We start from the raw sequence: 20,391 nt of genomic DNA, 5'->3' as shown, positions 1-20,391 counted from the left end.
CCAAGGAGTTCCCTATTCCTAGGGAGGATAGTCCTCAGACTAGACTCTTTTGAAGCAACAATCTTCCGTTAATCTTCTTTCCTTGTAGATCCCCATAATCTCAGCACGGCTGAAGGTTTGCAGCTTCGTGGAAACAAATGTTTCAGGATGAAGTGGGTCAGGAACATTCGACTCGTACCCCTTCCAACTTAAGATTCCCGCGACCTTGAAAAGGGGAAACCTCGTGACCATGAGTATAACTTATACCCTGTGTGAGGAATCAGTTGAGTATCATACCTTATTTCCATTGGTGAGTCCAGCTGAAACTGGATACAGACTAGGATCCCCAGATGGGAGGGAGAAGGAGACAAAGAAGATAGATGGATGTCCTTAAAACCTACTGTAACCCAGTATCCTCAGCCAATGGTTACTGTCCCCTGAAAGGGCGTAAGGTAGCTACAGCACCCGTTAACCTGTCACAATAGGCCCTATAGAAATGGTGTCTAGAGACCTATGTGTCACGTCGCTCAAATAGTGAGCGGTGAATGTAGATTAGCGTTTCCAGACCCCAGCACTTAAGACTTGGGAGACTGAGAAATTTCTCTCAAACACCAGTGAGGCAGCCACTCCCCTAACTTGATGGGCTCTGGGTTGTTCTGCCTCTGGGTCTCCGTGAAAAGACCTCGCAATAACTTCCTTGAGCCAGAAAGGGACAGTGTTGCAAGAGGTTCTCTTCTTTACCTTGTGGGTACTAAGGAAGAGATGACGGAGACATGGTCTGAAAGGTCTGGTGCGCTTCAGGTATTTCTTTAGCGCCCTGATAGGGCATAGTAACGACTGGTCTGTATCCTGTGTTACCTTATTGAGGCTGGAAAACTAGAATCCTCGAAATTTCTCATCGGTAGATGAAGGATTATGAGTCTAGCCACCAAGCCCGGTACGAAGTTGCGAGACACTTCCTCCCCCCCCCCCCCATCCCTTAGAATGGGTGACGACGTAAGACAGACCATGTAGCTCACTGACCCTTTTAGCCGAGGACAGAGGTACGAGGAAGACGGTCTTAAGGTTCAGAAAGTAGCCTGAGGCCCATAAGGGCTCATAGGGCAGACCCTTCAGGGAACGTAAGACACGTCTCACGGTGATGGTCTAATCTCAAATGGGAGGCAAGATCACTCAAAACCCCGAATCAACCAAGGTGATGTCTTCTGAGGCGGAGGGGTCAACCCCTTCTCAGTCTACAGATGAGGCTTAAGGCTGAGCGATAGCCCTTAATCGCCGAGACTGAGAGGAGCTTTTCCTCACTGGGAACTACTGATTCCTTCCTTTTAAGAACCCAATTGCTCCACATGATTACTGTTGTAGCAGTTAAGAAGTCCATTGTCTTGGCCCCAGCAGTTAGGACTTCCTGTAGGGACTGCATGGAGTCTTGGTTTGACAAGTCCTCGTGGCTCGCGAGGTTGCCGACTGTACCAGACCGCGTGTCAAGCCAAGAAGGAGCCTCAAGAAGGGACATTGAAGCCGCTTCCATTGCCGAGGCTTCTGTGACTGAGAAGAGCCTGGAAGAGTCAAGTGTCTCTTCGAGGATTAGCCCGGTGTGAGCCTCGCTGTGAGGGGATCCAAGATCAGAGAAGGGTTGACATCTCTGATCTCGTAATGGGCTTTTGTCTCTTAAAAGGAAATTTATTGGATTCCTGAGACTTCAGGGAACCCGTTTCTCCCGCGACCACCTGCGATATCTCCTCAGACGGCCTGCAGGGCGAACAGACCCGGTTTATAGGTCGTTCATGAATGGCAGAGGCAAGGGACAGTGACATTGCACTAGTAGTTATGACAATGCCCTAGAGACTGAACATATATTATATGGTCAACGACCAAGCCTCCTCTCCATCCAAGCTGGGACCAGGGAGGGCCAGGCAGTGGCTGCTGATGACTCAACAGATAGACCTATAGGCTCCCCCAAACCCCCCAACCTTAGCTCACAAGGATGGTAAGGTTGTAGACACTAATGACACTAACGAGTCTGAGCGGGACTCGAACCCCAAACTGTCAAACACCAGTCAGAGACGTAACCAATCAGGCCACAGCCAGAAGATAAATTCTAGTCTTAGGGTTTGGGGTGGACGACATAGCCTGTCTAAGGCTGGAGCGTCAAGAGGTCGAGGAGACAGATGCAAATTGACGAGGCATGAGGCATGAGATATTACACATAGTTTTTAGAGTCCTTAAATAGGAAGATTCTAAGTCCTTCGACAGCAGCTCTTCCGAGGAATCCTCAGGCTGCGCTAATTCCTCGCGTGTTATTACAGGAAAAGTGGAGACTTGAGTAACAGACAAACTTTATGACTTACCCCTCGCATCTTTCTTATCAAAAGGGGAAGAACGAAGGAAGTCAGTGTCTGGAGGTAATGGCGAAGACCTTTGACGAGAGTCGAAAGACTCTCTGTCATAAGAGTAAAACTCTTGATGAAGATGGTCGTGGGCATAGCGCTAATTGTGTGCGTGCGCGGGGACACTGTGCAAATTGTTATAAGAGCACGACAACTCAGTGTGACTGAAACTCGAAGGTTCCAAGTCGTGTGAACTCAAAAGTCCAGCGCGACAGAAGCCCGAAGGACTTCCAAGGTCATGAGAACCCGTAAGATCAACATGACGAGAGTTCAAAGGCTCCCAATCACGCCCGCCGAAAGGGTGATCGTCACAAGACCAGTAGGTTCAAAAAGACGTCTCCTTACAGCACGAGGGGGAGAACGTCAGGGATGAAGATAACTCCTCTGACCTTCTCCTGGTTAAGGATCTCGTTTGCCGAGAAAGAGACCTGTCGGTTGGAGTCTCTTTCTAGAGAGACTCCCTTAGAGAGCTCTTCCAAGGAGTGATGGAGAGGAGGAGCTGGACGAGGCTCATCCAGAATCTCAAAATACAGTACCTCCTCTGTTGGACACAAGGAAGTGGGAGAAGCTTATTGGTCGAGCCGGAACGTTGGGAGGAGACAAGTTCGGAGAGCTGTAGGGCAATCTTAGCCCTGGCACCCTTCAGCCCCTGAGACCAGGGTAGGGCTGCACTGGTCTTTGAGGGTTTCTGGGTGCCAAACTAGACCGTGTCCTTGCCCTCTTGTGGGGGTTATCTCTGGGTTGGTAAACCCACTGAGAACCCTTATGAGAGTCAGAACCTGCCAAAATGCATGTTCTGACTCTTTTTGCTCTCCTTCCGACGTTGGACTTGAAGCGAAGTCTCCCTCTTCCATCCCCAAGAGGTTTTCTCGGGGTGGGTCACTGACGTCCCAGGAGTGACCGGCTGTCTCTGTAGACTTAGAAGTCCTAGAGAGGACTTTGAAAAAGTCTTGGAGTCCTTCCGAGGATGGAGGTAGGACTCCAGCATCGAAGGTCAAGATGTCGTGTCCATCTTGATTTCCATTGGTGGGGGGGGGAACTCTCCACGTGAGGGGAGGTTTCCTCCAAAGGTGGAAGGGAGGGGGTCCTTTCCTCACGCGACTCCCTCGGCAGAGGTGGGGTAGGAGAGTATCAGGAGGAAGATGCAGAAGGAGCTGGCCTTGAAGGTCTAACCGGAGCCAGCTTTACCCTCGAAGAAGTGACCACATCTGAGACTCCTCTTTTCCTTTTCAGAGGAGGAGAAGGAGAAATTATGGTTCCTTGCAGAGGATCTGCTGGAGCTGTAGGATGATCCGAAGAGTGGCCAAACACAGCAGGATTGAGGACCTGTACCACTGCCCTGATCATAGCACTGAATCACGGCTGCTAAGTGACTGACGCACTGTCAGACAGATCCCCTGAAAGGAAAGGGACTGAAGGTTCCCTACGAGGAGTCTCTGCTGTAGGTGGGTCAGCCTTAGAGGAAGGCAGTTTCGGAATCCTGAACCCTTCTGTAGAGGCCTCTTCCCTTTTCCCCGGCGGACGCACTGAAAGGCTTTTGTGGATAGAGGAACGAGGCGATGGTGACCTGTCAATATGATATTCCTGTTGCTGGTCACTGCGCGAGTGCGCAGGTGAGCGCTGGTGCATTGGCGAGAGCTGAAACTTTGAGCATAAGTGCGCAGAAGAGCGCTGGTGTGCCGGAGAGCGTTGGCGCGCACTAAGGCACTGTGCAGCTTCTTTAGAATGCGCAGGAGAGCGTTGGTACGCAGTCAGACCATGCGCAGGGTGTTGTGCAGTCCCCTTAGACTGTGCAGGAGAGCGCTCAGTATGACGCTGCACAGGAGGTTGCTGGAGCAGCTGGAAGCTTCGGCATTGGAGAGCGCTGGCGCACAGGAGAACGCTGGCACGCAGGAGATCACTAGCGCACAGGAGAGCGCTGGCACCCATGGTTTCGGCAAGCGCTGTTACACCAGCGATCGTAAGTAGGCTGGTGAACTGGCAAATGTTGCTCTCTATGGCGAGGTTGCACTGAGGACAAGCAGGTAAAGGCTGTTTGTCTAACGAACGCCGAACTGTAGAGCGCTGACGAGCTGGAGAGTGCGGGCGCTCTGTAAAGCGTGACGGAGAAGGCGGACGCTGACGAGATGTTGGTGAGCGCTGGTGCACTGCAGGGCGCTGGCAAGCTGGAGAGCGTTGACGTGCAGCTGCAGGCTTAGGTAGGGCCTCAGGAGGCTGTACGGAGACAGGAACGGTGATGGTAGGTCGGCAGGTCGACTAGTAGGAAGCATAGGAACAGGGATGAGCCCTTTGTAAGAGCAATCATCCACCAATGGAGATCGCGAACGTTCTACAGAAGAGTCTAGGACTGAAGTCCGAGGACTAGCAGCAGCGTCGTCGGGAGAAGGTCCAGGGCCAGGAGATGACTGAAGTGGAGACTCCTCTGCGGGGGACGGTTGCGATGACGAGGCTGAAGTGCCGAAGAGGCACCTTTTCACCGAAGGTGAAGGACGACCTCTAAGGCGAAGCAGAGGTCGAACTCTTTGACGGAGACGCCCCCTAGGGGCCACTGGATCTGCAAGCTGACCATGAGCAGCAGCAGTCCTCCGAAGAGGAGTCTCTATTAGAGAACTCCTCCCTCCACTCGCAGGAGAGTCAGACGTAGGACTAAGTTTCCCCCTCGAAGGATGATCAGGAATGGGGGAAACTAAGTCAGCAGCAACAGCTGGAGAGTCTGGAGGGGGAGGGGGAGGGGCATTGGCAGAAACCACAGAAGACACCTCTAACACCCCGACGTCGACGAGCGCAAGAGGATCTACCTCCTAAGACAACGATGAAGGCTGCAAACTTGCACCACTGAGGATAAGCTGCAGCAAGGAGTCCTTGGAGGGCAGACCCGGAATCCCCAAGGATGACCATACCAGTAAAACCGAAGCCATAGATAAGGCCTCACCCGGGGGGAGAGGTGGGGCAGCTTCGCTAGGGGAAGCAACACCATCTTTCAAGGACTGGGATTGGCCGCAATTAAAAGGGTCTAGGCTACTACTCGACGATCTCTCGGAAGAGGCCAAATGAGTAGGAGCTTCGGAGGAAGGTTGGGAGACGGAAGAAGAGGCCTTGGAATTTTCCCCCTTCGAAGGAGAAATATTCAGCTTTTTCTTCTTCCGTTGTTGCCCAAACCTCTCCCACTGAGAGGCAGACCACTCCCGACACTCACTACACTGGTTGTTACTATCACACTGTTGACCTCTGCAGGCGGGACAAAGGGTGTGGCGATCGGTCTCCACAGCCGACATATAGGTTCTGCAGGGCCGGCCATCAAGTCCAGGGCAGGTGTGCATGGTCGCAGAAATCAACATACACACACTAACACAAAGAAAAAGCACAAAAGAATTAATGGCAGTCCAATAATAACCCATACACCATCCGAGCCAAAAGCAAAATGAGTTAAATCACCGGTGTGTAAGTGGGAGCGGTAGCAAGCTACCCCCCATACCCCCGCTAACTAGCGGTACGGGTTCTTAACCCTCGCTAAATTTTGATGGCTCGTCATTTCAGCTTCGCCGAAAGTAATACCCCTAAATAAATAGAGTAGGTTTGTATTCCAGTTACGGAACAAATAAATAAGGCCGAAGTACATTCAGCAGGACATGTACTGATGGCGGCATATTCAGGTGACACTCCAACAGGACACGTATAGGTGGCGCACGTTCATGTGGATGCACTAGTGGACACTTCTCTAAAGCTTTGTGAGAGAGCATAATCGGGGGTTGTTTGTTGGTCTGCGGACGCACCAATAAGTTAGCAGTACCAACTGGATAATAAGATGTAATCTGTTGATCTTTTTGAGCAAAAGATTTTCTAGGGGAATGATGAGTCACTACTTCCCTCTTAGGAGAAGCTAAACCTGTAGAGCCCTGTGATGTAACCAGAAGAGCTGAGGATTTTCTAGCGCACAGCCATATCATCATGAGGAGTACGTTTCGGGATATGTTGGGGAGATACTGTATGTGCATTACCTATACCTGTATGGGGAAAACTTCTGGAACCGAAGAGAAGTCTTCCTGGTCACCCACACCTGAAATAAATGACTGCTCCTCCAAGCTTAACACATTTGTTGGATTGATTTGATTGATTGATTGAGAGTTTTCTGGCATCCTGACATCTAAGGTCATTGATGCCAGTATCATTTGTTATAAATAAAGAATAAAAGGAAATTCAATATAAAACAATAAAAGTAAACTATAACCAGTGGCCTATCCTAAAATAAGACTACTCAATACTCCCTTGCCTATAATGAACTTTAGGATAATGACCTCAAGGGAAAACTTCAAACACACTGAAAAAGAAAAAGCAAAAACGGATTAAATATGGCAGTCAAAGCGAGGGAGAGAGCAGACAGGTCTGTTCTCCGCCCGAGCCAAAAGTAAAGTGAAGCATTCACCGGTGTGTGTGTGGGGGGGGGGGGGTTACCTAGCTACCTCTCCCTGCCCCCCGCTAACTAGCGGCAGGGTAGTAAACCTTCGTTGAAACTTTTATGGCTCGTCATTCAGCTACGCCGAAGTAATTACCCCATGTAAATAGCATGGTTTGTATTTCAGTTACGGAACAAAGACAATTATACGACTGGTAACTAAGAAGATTTCTGTGCGGTCAAGAATCATGGGGTTATTTTACTTATCTAATTCATTACTTAGTTCAATTGGTTTTCACTTTGCCATGGCTTGCTTTGATCACTATTTAAAAGTATCTCTTTACTCCTCCAGTATGTTCTGGTAAATTGTACATACTGCAATATGCACATAAGCCACATAGATGAGTATTTTGACATTCTAATTATCCAACAGATCAACAAGTTTCATTCATAAATATACTGTACATACAGTGTAAGGATATTCTAGTGAGACAGGACACTCAAATCTGGTAGACACATACTACACCAGAATCAAAGCAGTAAACCACATATTGTAACGGCACCTAACTGTCTATCATTCTAGTCCTGACCTAGTACTAGAACAACAAACCTCAAATTCTTATTTCAAGAACAAAATAAGGTAGAATAACCAACTTGTCCTAGATTACATTAGGTTACAGTTTTGAGGTAGACTTCAAAATATGAATTCATTATTAGCCTAAGCTTAGTGTTGGATCATTTTTGTCCTGATAAGGTGAGTCCTTGCATCCCACCTTGGTTAGGTTGTGGAAAATGGGCTTCCTGAGGAAAAAAATGGTAACCATTTGCCATAACCAGCGAAGGTAAACATAAAAACCTCAAGTTTCTTCCTAACCCAACAAAGGATGCCCTGTCCTAACTCATAAGGGGAACTTCCCCCCCCCCCCATGAACCCCCTTATCAAAAGTGACTTAGGATATTGTATGCTTAACCCTCGGCATGTCAGGCCAAAGTAGTAAAGCATAAAACAGGGTTTCCTGTGTATTTCCAGGTGTTTTATTCATATTCTGTCAAGAAATACAAAGTTTTTAATATTCATTTTATTTCTTGAGGTTATTGCTTTAATCTCCAAAGGAAGTGATTTTAAACAGACAGAGCCTTTGTATATCAGCAGCCAGTTCCTCACGTGTTCATCAACTAACCTAACCTAACCTACAAGCTGTGTCCTTACCTACTTACCTAATGGGGGGGGGGGGGTTTAACGGCCCCCTGCGACCCCCCTTACACTGCTGTATTCTAAGTTGGACATGATAATACATACAGGTGGCCATTATCATACATGCACCCCAAACAGACAATCAGCATAAACCAAAAATAATTTTGAATACAATCACCAGATAAGTCTGCTGTAGCCTTATTGAATGACAAAGAGAGAAAGGTAGACTAACCCAAGTCTACCTTTGACCTACAGACTACGACAAAGGGTTATTAAAATCTAATGAATTGAGTGGGACATCTTGACTACAAGAAAAACCAGTTTTTGGTTAGGATACCAAAAGCTGAAGACATAATGAAATAAACTACGCGACGTCAATGAATAAAACGTGCAATCCAGTATCAACAATTGATGTTTGATACTTATACCTTTACATTCACTTACACTTGATTTAACTTTACGATAAGAGGGTAGCAAATCTTGCCGTTCACAAGTCACGACCGATGTTGTTTACGTTAGCGTACGTCGACACAGGTTGTGACATCCAATTTAAGGTACAGTACTCAGATCAGTTCAGATTTGCGTTGAGGCTTCGCCTTTGCAACGGCGCCTCTGTGTCTTTTAGTTTTGTGTGTTCCTCATTTTCACTAGTTTTCCCTTTTCATCCACATTTGTTTAGTACACTTTTCTTATCCTCGCTATTTTCTTCACAAAAAGGAATTTTCCAACTGTTTGTGCACTATCTGGCTTCGATTAAGAAAATATCATGTAATCTAATAAATATACAATCCATTGGCAATAAAACTCATATCATTAAGGAAGTCGTGAGTGATCAAGATGTGGATATTTGCTTATCAACTGAAACTTGGTTGAGTGGTAATGTGAGTGACAGATCGAAAATAAATGAAATGACACCTAAATCTTATAACTTTTATCATGAACCAAGAGAAGACAAAAGAGGTGGTGGCATTGGAATCTTAATTAAGAAATCATATAAAGTTACAGTAAGAAATCATCTCATAGTTAATTCATTTGAATATATGAATATTAAAATTTTATCTCTAAATGTAAATCTACAAATAGTTACGCTATAGACCACCGAGTAAAAGCAAAAGAATGTTCTTAGATGAATTTAATAACTTACTAGATACATAGAACGATAATCGAAATATAGTTATATGTGGTGATTTCAACCTACATCTTGATAACAGAATAGACCCATATGTCAATGAATTTAGAGAATTGATTGACAACCATGACCTTGAAAACATAGTGTCTGAACCAACAGCTCAGTCTAATCATATACTAGATCTAGTTATAGTAAACAAAAACAACTACACCATACTAAATATGGAGATTGAACCTGACTGCTCTATATCCCCAATACACAAGTTAATGTCTTTTGAAATAGATGTTAGAAAAAATAATGCAATACAGAAGGAAATCACATACAGAATTAAGACTAACTTTGATCCAAGAGAGTTCATTGAACAAAGCCTAGAGGATATAAAAGGGATAACACCAGTCTGTAACTGTGAAGAGAATCACGCCCTCGTAGAGAGACAATCCTGTATAAACTGCATTACTGATAGAAGTAAAACTATACTTGCAACTAATTATAATAATAGGTGCCCGGAAATAACAAAAATAATCACAATTAAAGAAAAATCGAACTAGTTTGATAATGAATTACACGAAGAGAAAAAGATAGAAAGAAAAATGGAGGATAAATGGAAAAGAAATAAAAATAATGAAAACTGGCAATATTACAAAGCAATTACCTTATCTTAGTTAAAAAAAGGGCCTATTATAAAAAAAAAGTGTGCAATGAAAATAACCCACGGAAAATACATAAGATCCTAAAGAAACTATTAGGTCTGAAGACAGAAATAGTATTGCCTGACATAACTAATGATCATAAATGCCTAGCAGATAATTTTATTGATTATTTTGAAGAAAAAATAAATCAAATCTGCTCCAGTTTTCACAACATCGGCACAACAGAACGAAGGAATACATCAGCAACAGGGGTAAGTAAGCTAAGGGTATTCAAAGAGTTAAGTCAGAGTGATTATATGAGAATAATAAAGAAAGTAAAAAAAAAAAACCTACTGCGGAAATGACCCATTTCCCATTAACGATGAAGTAAAAGATTCAGAAAATTTCACCAGACTACAATAGACCTACCGAAACATGGTAAATATGAGTCTAGCACAGGCAGTTTTTCCCTGATTGTGAAAAAGTTGCATGTATCAAGCCTGTGTATAAAGGAAAAGGTGATGCAGACAATTTAAGTTCATATAGGCCAATATCAAATCTGTCATATTTTTCGAAAATTATTGAAACTGCTGTACACGAACAAACCTGGAAACATCTGAAAAAATCTAATGCCATACCTGATGATCAATCTGCATACAGAGAAAATTACTCCACATAAACAACAGTGTTAGCGATTAAAAATGACATAGCAGAAATTATAACAAATGGCAAGTGTTGCATTTTTGTGATGCTTGATCTAAGTGCAGCATTTGATACTGTAGAACATACATATCTGATGGAAGACCTTAAAGCTGTGGGCATCGTAGAACGAGCATATGACTGGTTTGTGAGTCATCTTGAAAACTGCAAAGTTAAAGTAGTAATATCAAATGTTGAATCTGAGACAAGAAAACTAACCAAAGGGGTGCCTCAATGCAGTGTACTACGTCCTCTCCTGTTTGAAATTTACACGTTGAACTGGCAAATATACTTGAAACTCACAGAGTTAAATTTAAAATATATGCTGATGATACACAATTCTATTTCCCAATACAATCAGTTGATAAAGCTAACAGAAAGATACATGAAATACTGAATGACATTAAGGCTTGGATGTTAACAAAAAAGCTCAAGCTCAATGAAGATAAAAGTGAATGTATTATTTTTGGAAATGAAAAAGATATAAAAAGAATCGAATGCTTCCAAAGAATTGAAATAGGTCAATCGATCATTAACCTAAAGAAATCTGTCAGAAATCTTGGAGTAATCATGGATGATAGACTAACAATGAATGAACATATAAATAATATGGTAAGAAATTGTAACTATCATATTAGAAACATAGCATTTATTAGTAAATACTTAGATGAAAAATCTATGGCCATACTCATTAATCACCACATATTTTCAAGAATTGATTACTGCAACTCACTGTTCTATGGCTTACCAAATTATCAGCTGAAGAAAATTCAGAGAGTACAAAACAGAGCCGCTAGATTAATAAAAGGACTACACAATAGGGAAAGAGTTACCCCTGCACTAATTAAATTACACTGGCTGCCGGTAAAAGCGAGAATTGAATACAAGCTACTCTTACTAACGTTTAAGATACTGAACCAAAATGAACCAAAATATATAAAAGAATGTCTGAACAAACTAGAACTAGAAAAAATGTTAACATAAGACACATGAGTGACAAACATAGGCTATCTTAAACCAAGAACAAATAGTAAATTTGGTGAAAGGGCTTTTAGCTACTGTGCGCCTAGACATTATAAAAACTGCCAACTGAAATGAAGGACCTAAAGGGAGCAATTGAATTTAAGACGAAACTAAAGACATTAATTTTCACAAGATCATATGATTTGGAAGATGCTACAATCAAAGAATTGTATAAGTCATAATGAAAATGTTTCTTTAGATGATTAATATGGACCCGCCCGACTTCAGTGGAGGGTTGGATTTAAACCCAAAACAAGTCACAAGTAAGTAACAAGTAAGTATGGCTGTTGGAGCTCAATTGCTTTTATTCTTATATCACTATCCAATTTAAGGTACTTTGAAAACCTTAAGAAAAAACTCCTGTGTTGGTTCGTTGATGAGTTAAACTAGGGGAAAAGAAAATCTTTCATTATAATCATGTCATTATTCATAATCTGTCTAAAACAAGACTGGAGTCAAAGGGAGTAAAACTCATTCTTATGGTTGAATCTGGTTTCGAAGTTACGTAATAAAAATGCTAAGTATGATTACGTTAACCACTAATGCAAGTGTTTTATTAGCTGTTTGCTGTTCCATAACATCTTGCATATTTCAACAAATAAAGTAATCTCATTTCATTTCAATGAGAGAGAGAGAGAGAGAGAGAGAGAGAGAGAGAGAGAGAGAGAGAGAGAGAGAGAGAGAGAGAGAGAGAGAGAGAGTGTGTGTGTGTGTGTATTACGTCTGTCATTTCAGAAAGCAAATCCATGTGGAAATATTTCCCTGAATTTATTAACTTGCCAGACAACGCATGGCCCACCCAAGACAAACTTACTTCAGTTAATTATTGGTTACTCGGTTACAAGCAATTAATTGTTCAATGATATGACGGTTTGCTTTCGTCTTTAGCAAGGATTCCTTTATCAAGAAGGATGTCTCATAGAACAGGCCCAAATTTTAAAAATGTTAATGTATAAAGCATATTTGAGGAAAATTAATTTGCCAATTGATTCTGTGATATTTTGGCATACTTAATATGAATCTTCTGTATGGCGGGATCAATTGTGAGTAATTACCGTACAAAAAAAAAAAAAAAAAAAAAAAAAAAAAAACATGTCAATAGGTGAAATCACACATTTTCGTAATTATAATAAAAATATTCATATTTTTAGTGGCTATCTATATAAATAAAGTCTAGTATCAAATTAAAGTTATCAAACAAGTCATTGCGACAGAAAGATTTGAAAAAAATGAAGATTGTGAATGAAACCTGTATAAAAATGGAAAATATCTCTATGTTCGTTTTATTGTCTAAACATATACTATATTGACATGGGAAATAGTCTTTCAGTGAATGGTCTACAAGAAGCCAGAGTCTAACGCTTAATTAACCATTACCTCAGTTCGGATATGATCATACATTAATATTAATATATTGTTAGTCCACTCTGAAACAATAGTTTATATACATAAGTCTAAAGGCAACACATAATATTAGAATCTATATCTAGGTAGGCTTCTAACGATCTTTGATGGACGAGGGTCAATTCTGTTGTTGAAATGAATAGTCGAACTTTGATATATGATAATTAAACTAGACGAGAGTTCATCTCCATATAACATTAGAGATGAATCACCGACGTAAATAGCTGAATTGACCATCGCCTAGGCATCACTTGTTCTTATACACTTTGATGTCGTCTATACAATTGAATGTGCCAGAGCATTTTAACTACTGCTCTTACATACATCCTGTCTTGCAACTATATTGGATAATTTCCTTACAGGGGTTAAGAGATTGGTGGTATTCTGTTTCCCCGGACGATACTATACAGTATCGTCCGTGGAAACAGAATATTGCACCGGCACCCTGACTCGTGCCTATTGTTATTCTATTTCCTCAATGTTGAGTCTCACTGACATCCATGAGAACCTCTGCCATCCTGGCGTCACTCGCCTTTTGTACTTTGTGCGATCCAAAAACCTCCCATTTTCAACAGATGACGTGAAAAGAGTGTGTGCTTCTTGTAGAATTTGTGCCCAACAAAAACCAAAATTCCATAGTCCAGGAAAAGGAGTCCTCATAAAGGCCACCCAGCCAATGGAACGTCTTAGCATTGATTTCAAGGGGCCTCTGCCCTCTACCACGAGCAATAAGTACATTCTTACGGTTGCTGACGAGTATTCACGTTTCTCTTTTGTGTTTCCCTGTCCAAACATGCATTCGAAAACAGTGATCAAATGTCTTGAATCTATCTTTATCCTTTGTGGAATGCCTAGTTTCATTAATTCAGATCAAGGCGCTTCTTTCATGTCCCAAGAACTGAAAATGTACCTTTCTCAGAAGGGGGTTACAACGGCCACGTGGAGAGATACAATGGTATTATTTGGAAATCTATTTGTTTAGTACTCGAAAGTCGTGGCTTGAAGACTCAACACTGGGAGATAGTACTTCCTGTGGTTTTGCACTCAGTGTGGAGAATTTTTATCTAAATGTTTAAATGGGAACTTAGTCCAGGAAAGTCTCCCTACGGCAATTACACAAAGATCAACAGGGAAGGATAATGAGCACTTACACTCGGGGCACAAACACCCTGCTAATAACTTTACTGCCACAGTTTACTAACCGTCACTCTTAAATACAAAAGGGGAAATTTTACTGTCCAGAGGTCGGAGAACTCCACACGTGAAAATAAAATTAATTTATGGCCTACTCTAGCTTTGTCAGGTCTATAGTCATCTCACTCTTAGGCTCTGTTCCGACTCCGTCCCAGTGACCCCAGTGAGATGCTGGACAGATATCTTACGTTAATGCAATTAGAAACAATAAAAAAATGGGAGCAGTGGAGTATAAAAGTATAAAGTTAAATGGGGATCTTCACCTTCAAAGCACTAATTTAAAGAGCGTACACTCGCTGATACTAACTTACCTATATCTACAGTGGGTTACTCTCAAAATCTCAGGTGCTTCTGACCCGTCCCATAGTATAAATTGGTAAAATTCATATAATGGGGTTAAAGATACCAAAGTTTGTAATCTATTCCAAATAATTTATTACAGTAAAAAGGAATCGGAGTAACTCATTAATGATTTATACACGTAGCAAAATTGATAATTGAAAAGAGTATCAGTAACTCAATTATGATTTATTCACATGGCAAAATGAATAAGTGAAAAGAGAATCAGTTTACAACACAAAATATTGAAAATATTAAACGGAATCAACTCGTGGGATTAACCCTCAAACGGAATAAATAGAATCAAAATGTTCTGATAAACAATTTGTGCGGTAGGCTGCTGTGAGGTCCCAACATGTGGTCAGTGACCTCAAGCAATTACCAAGACCAAAAATTATAAGTACATTAATTTCCATGCACGCAGCCCGAAAGATGAAATGCCAGGATAATACCTAAACTTAACTTATGAGACAAATAGAAGCTTATCTAAAGGGGGAATGGCCATTAATTGAACTCACAAGATTTTATATGTTGTGGGCATCCGTGTCCTGAAAGTGGCGGTCTTCAGTTTTTGCTTCACTAGGCCTACAGTACTTACTTTGCATAGTCAATGGCCCCTTCCAACTAGCCCCCAAACTGGAACAGACGTTTCTGTGGAATTAGCTGCTTTTCACTAACACTCCAGTTATCTGCTTGACCTCGTCCTTCGTGAATCTTGGTTCGTTATTGTGCAAGGGGACAGGCTGGTGGTGGAGAGTAGGAGCACTAGGTTGACCCTGGGGCCTGGCTTGGCAGTTCCGCTTAGTACCGTGGCCTGTAAGTTTGTGAGGTCGAGTTCAGGTCAGCCACGTCCTCCTTCCTTCCCCCAAAAAAGTGCATCTCAATGCATAGGCCAGTGGTCTTGAGGTGCCAACTCTCATTTAGGACAGGCTTGAAATACTTGTGACTTGTGAGTTTTAAGCAATACACTTATTTAGAATACAAGGAGATATCTTGCAACTCCAGGGGACAAAGAAAATCCTAACTCTAAATATCTGGCATACAAAACAAAAATGAAACTAAAATGTAATTTAGCAAGTCGGGCTTACGTGTGTGGACAACCATACCTCATAGACTAGCAGACTTGAGTTGTATTTAAGATTTAAACTACCTAAATACTTAATGTAAAATAATGAATACAAAATTAACACAAAAGTATTAATCTTGAGACACTCACTTATGAAAGAATCATCACTCACATTTCCCCTGCCGTGACATCACGAACAATAACAAAGTCTACGTATAAACTGTGAAGAAGAAGAGTAGTGAAGAAAATTCTTCACGCTTAGTTAGGTTGCTTTTATGTACAGCAACCAATGAGACACCTCATGAACGTTTTTTCAGGTTTCAGCGACGCTCTAGTCTTGGAAGTACATTACCGTCATGGTTTTTGACACCTGGACCCGTACTATTGTGACGACATGTTAGGTCTAGCAAACATGAACTGTTAACTGAAGAGGTTCAACTCATGGATGCAAACTCAATGTATGCAAATGTCAAATACCCAGACGGTAGAGAATCAACTGTGTCTACCCGTGACTTAGCCCCAAGTCCTGAAGGTGCAACGTCTCCTGTAGCCTACACCATGTTGAGCTATCAGGAGAGACGGAGTCCCCAGATACAATTGAAGTGCAGAATGCACAAACTCCGGATAGTTTCACAAATTCATGATAACTGTGATTGTCATGAATCCAGTGAGCCCACTGAGATAAGAAGATCCACTCGTGTGTCAAGGCTTCCTGATCGCTACGGATGGGATCAAACCAATACATTTGTTTTGATTAAAGTTGAATTTTCTAGGAGGGGAGAATGTGATAATATTTTTGGGCTCAAGCCATGTGGTCCTCAAAGAAGGTTCATATAAGTAGCTTCCTAAGGGATATTTGACTACAGTGATATTCCCAGAGAATTTACCTTTAGGTCTCCAGAATTCTAACTCCTGGCGCGAATATCCTTAAAATTTCTCCTAAGGATATCGCATAAATCAGCAGACATATATCTTGATACGACACATAGCAATCTTCACCCCGAATAGCGTTTTCGCTTCGAGGGGGAGAGTGGCAAAAATAGAAGGGGAACCGTTATCAAGGTTACCCTTCCTCCCATACTACTACGAGTATCTAGATGGCGCTGTATGTCAACCCAGCGCGCTATTCCTATAGTTGTAGCGGTCTCGTACGGTGATTTTCCCTGTTGCTCTTTCGTTCCGCTTTGGATTTTTGGTTTTATCATGCAATCTCCAGCCTCTTCTGCCTTTGGAAAGTTGAGTATTCGATCTTTACAGTGTATAAATTTTAGCTCCTGCCTCACAGTGAAATTAGATTAATTTTAAGAGTTGGAGCTTTGCCGATCACCGGAGGCGCCATGGGTGCTGTCGTTCATAACACATGTGTTATTTAGTTAGTCTGAACGACTTTCCCGGTTTTAATAGCATGAATATTTACGAAGCTATTCAGTTATAAAATTCTAGGAAGTTATATACTATGTCGATTGTATTCTTTAGAGTTTCGGCGATTTAGGTAACCGAACCTCGCCCGCGCTTGGCTTCCTAACCTACGCGCTTTAGTTTACCTTCATGCATGATATAAAACGACATTCCTAGTTTTAATAGCACTTAATTATGAAGCTATTTAGGCAATTTATACTTGTAAGATATATTGATTGCATATATTTCCTCTTCCTCATCGATCGTATACAAAAGAGTTTCGGCGATTAAGGTAACCAAATATCGCCTGGCACTAGGCTACTAGCCTAGGTGCTTTAGTATACTTTCATACATGCTCCCGGTTTACCCTCGTGTATCGTTTTATCAATTCAGGCGGAGATAGATATCTCCTAGAATTATTATGTAAATCGATACATATCTCCAGTGGAGATTTAAGGATAATCCCTTCTTCCCTCTGAGTGCAGCCATAGGCTTCAACCCTATCTTGGTCTTGCCATTGAGTCGACACTCCGGCTAGTGTTTTCTGTCTCTTTCCTTGGCCGGCAGATAGCCGATTTTGTGTTTTTGACAGAACCTCAGAGTATTCAGTCTTTTGCCCGTGGTAGGCCGGCAGGGTGAGTAGTCACTCCCCTATCGGCCTCAGCCGCCGGCATAGGAGGCTAGACCTCCCTAGGCCGCACTTGAAGTGGTTGTATGATGCCGCCACCTTCTCCCCTGAGGTCTAGAAGACTAGTCCTGTGCTCGCAGACCCTAGGCTGAAGAATAGACATTCTTCTGCCGCCTAGGATGGCGCCGGCACTGAAACGATGTTTCTCCTATGTTGAGAGGGGGCGGCAAGCCTGCCGCCTTACCCTTAACTCTATTGGCAGACCCTAGGTTGAAGAATAGATATTCTTCTGCCGCTTAGAACGGCGCAGATATTGAAACAGAGTTTCTTCGTTGTGTGGTAGGACCGGCAACCCTGCCGCCTACTTCCACACTTCATACAGGACACTTTTCCCTACCCCCTCTGTCCTTTAGCGATGGCCTAACCATCACAACCCTTTGGCCGTTGTCCTACAATCTCGCCGCTTGCCGGTGGGTTGTGGTGCTGGCCGGGGCTCCTACATAACAGCTGTTCAGTCGCTCAGCCTTCCCTTATGGACGCAAGGCTCCAGGAAAAGCTGGGTGGGAGACCCCTATTCTGTAGAGTGTTCTTCAGTCCTCTCTTGGACTGCCATCCACATACCAGTGGCCAGCAATGACCGGCAACGGTTTGTGTTTGGATGGAAGCCTGAATGATACATTCTCCCCTTCCATTTGAACCCTCCTTCTGGAGGAAGGCAGTAAGATTAAGTACTTACACCCTTATTTATTGTTAACACACATTTAATAAGGTACCCTTCACTCCATGCTTTCTCTCTCTCTCTCAGCTAGTGCGGGCAGGTACTAACCTACCCGGCAGATGCCGGCCGGGACGGTGCCACCGGACACTACCGCCGGCTGGGCCGGTGCCGCCGGGTACTACCCCAGCCGGCGTCTGGTGCTAGCCCTACAGTATATGATTATACAGTAGCCAGTATATTTGCAGTATAAATCATACTGCAGACAGAAAACTATAGTATATAGTATACAGTAGTTATTTTCCAACATACCCTGTGTATTCTTGCACAATCTATTGTTGAGACCAATCATATATTGAAAGAAAAGATTTCTTTCAACATACTGATAGATGATCAGTTACAATTTACCCACATTACTAAAACCATGGGAAAAGTCAGTGTTAAGTTACACTTATCTATCCATACAGGTTAGAATTCTTCCCTTGGGTTTTCTGAATAGGAAAACTCTAGGTTTTAATTTTGGGGGAGGTCACAGCAATTGGCTGGACAGGATACACAAGTATGTGTCTTTCCTAATTTCTTTCTAGCTTGTCTATCCTAAGCTATAATGCAAAAATATTAATGATAATATTTTATATAGTTTACCAGGTGAGATGAACTACCGCATACTCATTTAATTTTCCTCTCTTTACAGGAGGATCATCCCAAGTGCCTTCGAGTCTTTTGCAACGTGAGGAGCAAGGACTTCTGTGGCCATGAAGAGTGCAGGGCTCATGCTCCCTGTGCCATTTCCAAGGGACCTTTCAAGTACTGGGACCCCCAGGACTACAAAATTTGCAAGGCCTTGGTTACCGAAGCTTTTTGATGACCCCAAGACAGCGGAGTCAAGGGATACAGCACGAAGTAAACTGCGCAGATGGGTTCGTGGCTTTCAAAAGAACGCCACGGGACCTTACCTTCCTAGTGAACGGATGTGCTCCTTGCTGTTCCTAAAAGCGGATGTGGAAGCTGTCATACCCAAGCCTCAACCTGAGATCCCTTGCGTCCAGATTTAAGTAGATACGGACGTCTCCGACGCGATTAAGGACATCCACCTAGACGAGAGGATGTCGGAGGTGTCTGAGGACACCGAGAAGGACCTTCTAGCAGAAGGTCTCGAAGAGGAGTCCACCTTGGTTCCTGAAGAAGAGGAGGATGATGTCGAATCGGAGTCCGTTTCGTCAGTTCCGGCCCCAGAACCATTACCCTCTACGTCTTCTGCTCCTCCATCAGATGACATGAGACAGGCAATGGCCAGTCTTATGGCAATGATGGAGTCTTCGTAAGCAAAACGAAGAAAGGGACACTGAATGGCAAAGAAGAATGGACCATCTCATCGCGTCCCGTGGGTCTCAGAAGGGACTCAAAGTTAAAGATATTCCACATTGCTCTGATGTTAATCCCTGGAGGTATGCAGAATACATGCCTATTACCAGCGGCAAGATCTTCATTTCAGAGAAGTTGGGAGCTGTCCTTATTGAGGAAGTCGAATTCTGGCCCAGCTTTCAGTCTTACCCAGACTGCTTCGTCTGTCTGAAGACGGAACCAACATCCAAGGAGGAGACAGAACCGAAGGAGGTCATAGTACTTGACCACGAGAAAGCTCAGGCTCTTTTATCAAGTAGCCTGAAGGAGAAGGGCTTCACTAACGCGAAAGTGTCAGCCCTTAGCAAGAAACATCCCACCTTTCTTGCTCCAGCTTCGCTAACCTTTCTCTTTACATCAAAGGGTTTTAAGGCAGTCATGAAGGCAATAGAGGCAGGCAAACCTTGCCCTGCCCACGGAAGATAAGGACTGGAAGGAAGTCCACCTTACCTTCTCAGTTAGGAAGTTGGAGGCAGATATTGCTGGACGTCAGTTCAGCAAAAATCTCCCTAAGCTGTCTGAGTTTCTCTTGCGTAGGGAGCAAGAGACAAAGGAAAGACTTGCCGCATCTCTATCTCTCCAGATTTGTCTAGAGGCGACGGCAAGCAATAGTAGAACCCCGGATATGAACATGGTCATGGCCAAAATGCATTTGGCTACTGTGGTCAAGGACCTGTATGGCTTTGTCAGAGCCAGACGTGCATGTTTGCTTCTGCTTCAGCTTCAGTAAAGCACAAACCCAGGAAGCTGATAGCTTCCAATATCTGGGGAAAAGACCTCTTCCCGAGTGAAGTGGTCAAGGAAGTGGT

General features: G+C 43.1%; 1 protein-coding gene across 2 annotated transcripts in view; it reads right to left on the bottom strand.

The window, feature by feature from the left end:
* The window catches only part of Mat1 (CDK-activating kinase assembly factor), a 538,684-nt gene that overhangs the window by 136,195 nt on the left and 382,098 nt on the right, over window positions 1-20,391 (bottom strand). Inside the window, exon 1 of one of the 2 annotated variants that reach the window (XM_068346116.1) lies at window positions 8,399-8,559. The exons of the other annotated variant lie outside the window; for it this stretch is intronic. The gene's annotated coding sequence lies outside the window, so the exon portion shown is untranslated. Of the gene's footprint in view, window positions 1-8,398; window positions 8,560-20,391 lie in introns of those variants that run through there. 2 annotated transcript variants of the gene reach the window in all.

Source organism: Palaemon carinicauda, chromosome 22, assembly GCF_036898095.1.
Source record: "Palaemon carinicauda isolate YSFRI2023 chromosome 22, ASM3689809v2, whole genome shotgun sequence".
Taxonomy (NCBI): Eukaryota; Metazoa; Arthropoda; class Malacostraca; order Decapoda; family Palaemonidae; genus Palaemon; species Palaemon carinicauda.
The sequence above is the reverse complement of the archived record's forward strand: the minus strand, read 5'-3'. Positions and strand labels throughout refer to the sequence as shown.